Here is a 4,772-nt window from a genome sequence, read left to right as displayed (position 1 = left end):
AAAAAAAAAAAAAAAACTACATTAGAACCCTTTGTTGGAATGCTTTACACTTTCCACAGAAGAGAAACTAATAACCTGTTATACAATTAGTCACAAATACAGTCCTCGAGTTTTTTGCCCATACACATGAGTATTTTTCTAAAACATGTCTTCTTTGTAGCAGTTATGCCCTGCCACCACTGTGCTTGGCTGAGTTCACAAATCTGTTGTAACATGTAGCTTCCCTGTCACTTCTCTGGCTCTCTTCTCCTGCTAAGCTTTGTTTCCTAATTAAAATCTTCTGCCACTGCCGTAGCTACTTCTGCTACTGGAACCTCCATAGCCACCTTAGTTTCATGGTTTGGCAAAGTATTGGCCTGTACCACCACTGGGGCCAGAGCTTCTGCCTCCAAAGTTTCCTCCCTTCATCGGTCCCAAATTTGAAGACTGATTGTTTTAATTGCCAAAATAATTGTAGCTTCCAACACCTCCAAAATTGCTTCCATCATTACCAATCCATTATAGCCATTCCCACTGCCACCATATCCACCACCACCAGAGCTGCCACCAAAGCCACCATGGTCACTGAAGTTTCCTCCACGACCAAAGTTGTCATTCCCTCTGAAACCACTTTCACAACCACCACCAAAGTTTTCAGAACAACTTTGACCTCTTTGACTGAATGAAGCACTAGCCATCTCTTGCTTTGACAGGGCTTTCCTAACTTCACAATTGTGGCCATTCATAGCATGGTATTTCTGAATGACAATCTTATCCACGGAGTCATGGTTATCAAAGGTTACAGGGGCAAGGCCCCTTTTCTAGCCACTGCCTCAGTCAGTCATGATTTCAATCACTTTAATTTTTTCGTACTGTTCAAAATAATCTCTTGGCCGGGCGTAGTGGCTCATGCCTGTAATCTCAGCACTTTGGGAGGCTGAGGCGGGTAGATCATGAGGTCAAGAGATCGAGACCATCCTGGCCAACATGGTGAAACCCTGTCTCTAATAAAAATACAAAAATTAGCTGGGTGTGGTGGTATGTGCCTGTAGTCCCAGCTACTTGGGATGCTGAGGCAGGAGAATCGCTTGAACCCAGGAGGCGGAGGTTGCAGTGAGCCAAGATCGCAGCACTGCACTCCAGCCTGGCAACAGAGCAAGACTCCATCTGAAAAAAAAAAAGAATCTCTTAGGTGATGTTCTTCAATGTCTTTAGTGCCACCAACAAATATCTTTTTCACAGTTAAGGGGGCACCTGGTCTTTGAGAATCTTCTCTTGAGACAGCTGTCTTTGTTTCCACAACTCTTCCATCCACCTTGTGTGGCCTTTCATTCATGGCTGCATTCACCTCCTCCACAGTGGCATATGTGACAAACCCACAGCCCCTGGAGCACTTGGTGTTTGGATGTCTCATGACCACACAGTCCGTGAGCATTCCCATTGCTCAAAATGGCTCCTCAGGCTCTCATCAGTTGTTTCAAAGCTCAACCCCCTAATGAAGAGCTTCCTCAGTTGTTCGGGCTCTTTAGGAGACTCTGACTTACACATGATGGCAAGCAGAAGAGAGACTTTAACGATGCTTCCTCGGCAGTGTCCACAGGCAGAAAGCTATTTTTTTTTTTTTTGAGACAGAGTCTCACTCTGTTGCCCAGGCTGGAGAGCAGTGGCGCGATCTTGGCTCACTGCAAGCTCCGCCTCCCGGGTTCACGCCATTCTCCTGCCTCAGCCTCCTGAGTAGCTGGTACTACAGGCGCTCGACACCACACCCAGCTAATTTTTTTTGTGTGTGTGTGTGTGTGTGTGTGTGTGTGTGTGTGTATATATATATATATTTTTTTTTTTTTTAGTAGAGATGGGGTTTCACTGTGTTAGCCAGGATGGTCTCAATCTCCTGACCTCGTGATCCGCCTGCCTTGGCCTCCCAAAGTGCTGGGATTACAGATGTGAGCCACCATGCCTGGCTGCAGAAAGCTATTTTTAAATTTTTTTGAGATAGAGTCTCACTCTGTTGTCCAGGCTGGAGTGCGGTGGCGCCATCTCAACTCACTGCAACCTCTGCCTCCTGGGTTCAAGCGATTCTCCTGCCTCAGCCTCCCGAGTAGCTGGGACTACAGGCATATGCCATCACGCCCAGCTAATTTTTGTATTTTTAGTAGAGATGATGTTTCACCATATTGGCCAGCCTGGTCTCGAACTCCTGACCTCAGGTGATTCACCTGCCTCAGCCTCCCGAAGTGCTGGGATTATAGGCGTGAGCCACTGCATCCAACCAGTAATGTACTTTAGATTGACAAATTGTTTGGAATCTTAAAATCAGTCATTAAATCTAGAGAGTTTTGTCATAGATCAAAGAGGGTTCCAAAACAAATTAGTCACCCCTTTACTTATAGAAGAAGTTTATAATAAACTTTAGATGTACCTTATGTCCAAAGGAAGCACTTGGTGTTTTATACAATGTAGTATCAAAACACGGATAAGGGGCCAGGCATGGTGGCTCACGCCTGTAATCCCAGCACTTCAGGAGGCCGAGATGGGTGGATCAGGAGGTCAGGAGATCGAGACCATCCTGGCTAACACAGTGAAACCCGATCTCTACTAAAAATACAAAAAAATTAGCCGGGCGCGGTGACAGGTTGCAGTGAGGCAAGGTTGTGCCACCTCATTCCATCCTGGGCGACAGAGGGAGAATCTGTCTAAAAGAGAGAGAGAAAAGAAAAGAAACTTCCAATTTTCCAATTTGTTTAGATCCAGGAATAGACCAATTTGAAAAATCTTAAATAATATTAACTACTCAGGCCATAGTATTCTTCATAAAATGGCTGTAAGAGGCAGCAATACTAAGAGAAACATGAATTTATGAACATAAGTCCTGCTTTTTCCCCCTCAGTTTGATTTAAATTTAATATCCTCCCACGATGGAAGATGATTTACAATAAAGAGATAAACTGGAAAGAATAAGAAAATGGAAACAAGATGTCATTTCTTTTTACTACCCAACAGATTTGCCATATGTTTTAAAATGATGTTTGGCCATCTACAGTAAATTAAACAAAATGCTTTTTAAAATAATGTAACACTTTAAACTATTTTTACTACCAAACTCTCCCTCTCTTGTGAAATATCCATCTTACTAAGCAAAGGTTTATTGAAGCTCCACTTACATCTATGTTGTTTTTAGCTCATTTCCTTTTTAAAAAAGCAATTGGTGAGTTTATTTCCCAGTTTAGCTGTTATAATGAAATATAAAAGGCATTTCTGTTTTGGCCTCTAGTATAGCATTATCGAAAGCTACGAAACTCACAGCAAAATATAGGACAGTGTAAAATTAGAAACTGCTGGTGTTTCTTTAGCAGCAGTTGCTGCCCTTGCAGTTGTTTTCCCCTCTTGCCACCAGCACAAATCTGAAAGTCACCTCTGTGTACCAGACAACAAACCCCAAGTGTGTTTTTTAAATAACAGCTTTATTATTCACATAGCATAGACTTCACCCTTTTAAAGTACACAATTTGGTGGGTTTTAGTATATTCACAGAGTTGTGTAATATTTACCATTGTCCATTTAGAACATTTTCTTCTCTACAAAAAAAAAAAAAAAAAACTCAAAAACTCCATACCCGTTAGCATTCATTCCCCATTCCTTCATTCCCCCAGGACCTGGCAATCACTAATCTACATTCTGTCTCCGTGGACTTGCCTATTGCAGACATTTCATATAAATGGAATCATAATTATGTGGCCTTTGTGACTGGCTTCTTCTTCTTTCTTCCTTTTCTTCTTCCTGTTTTTTTTTTTTTTTTTTTTTTTTTTAGAGACAGGGTCTCGCTATGTTGCCCAGGCTAGTTTCAAACTCCTGGGCTCGAGGTGCCGTTCGGCGCCCGGCCCTCCTGTTCCGCTGCCACTGCCGCTGCCGCCCAAGTACGTGGTACTTGGCAGAGGTGCTGGGCCTGCATTCTCTCCTTCCTCCCCGCCTCCGGCTGCCGGTAGGACCTTCCTCTCGCAGCCGCTGGGAGCCCTGTCTTCGCCAAGGCCAATCACGACGCCCTGAAAAGAAGGAGGTGATGGAATTAAACCACCCCCAATCATTGGAAGATTTGGAACCCCACTGAAAATTGGTATTGGTGGATTGCTAAATGTTGGGAAATCTACTTTCTTCGATGTATTAACCAGTAGTCAGGTTTCAGCAGAAAACTTCCCTTTCGGCACCATTGCTCCTAATGAGAGCAGAGTACCTGTGCCAGATGAAAGGTTTGACTTTCTTTGCCAGTACCACAAACCAGCAAGCAAAATTCCTGCCTTTCTAAATGTAGTGGATATTGCTGGCCTTGTGAAAGGAGCTCACAATGGGCAGGGCTTGGGGAAAGCTTTTTTTTTTTTTCCTTTTTTAATCCCATATTAATGCCTGTGATGGCATCTTTCATCTAACATGTGCTTTTGAAGATGGTGATATCATGCATGTTGAAGGAAGTGTAGATCCTATTGGAGATATAGAAATAATACATGAAGAGCTTCAGCTTAAAGAGGAGGAAATGATTGGTAAACTAGACAAACTAGAAAAGGTGTCTGTGAGAGGAGGAGATAAAAAAGTAAAATCTTTGGGAGGCCGAGGTGGATCACAAGGTCAGGAGTTCGAGACCAGCCTGGTCAATATGGTGAAACCCCGTCTCTACCAAAAATACAAAAATTAGCTGGGCATAGTGGCGCATGCCTGTAATCCCAGCTACTCAGGAGGCTGAGGCAGGAGAATTGCTTGAACCCAGGAGGTGGAGGTTGCAGTGAGCCGAGATTGCACCACTG

The 4,772-nt window shown here is 43.6% G+C and overlaps 2 pseudogenes across 1 annotated transcript in view; one reads left to right on the top strand and one right to left on the bottom strand.

The window, feature by feature from the left end:
* The window catches only part of LOC105539127, a 32,164-nt pseudogene extending 30,583 nt beyond the window's left edge, over positions 1–1,581 (bottom strand). The window contains exon 1 of the transcript XR_001006008.1: positions 1,142–1,581. The product of XR_001006008.1 is annotated as a putative heterogeneous nuclear ribonucleoprotein A1-like 3 (transcript). The remainder of the gene's footprint in view (positions 1–1,141) is intronic.
* A 1,563-nt stretch (positions 1,582–3,144) lies between these two features.
* LOC105539126 overlaps positions 3,145–4,772 on the top strand; it is a 14,994-nt pseudogene continuing 13,366 nt past the window's right edge.

Source organism: Mandrillus leucophaeus, unplaced genomic scaffold (genome assembly GCF_000951045.1).
Source record: "Mandrillus leucophaeus isolate KB7577 unplaced genomic scaffold, Mleu.le_1.0 Scaffold20, whole genome shotgun sequence".
NCBI classification, from domain to species: Eukaryota; Metazoa; Chordata; class Mammalia; order Primates; family Cercopithecidae; genus Mandrillus; species Mandrillus leucophaeus.
Note: the sequence above shows the minus strand (reverse complement) of the source record. Positions and strands in the feature narration are given on the sequence as shown.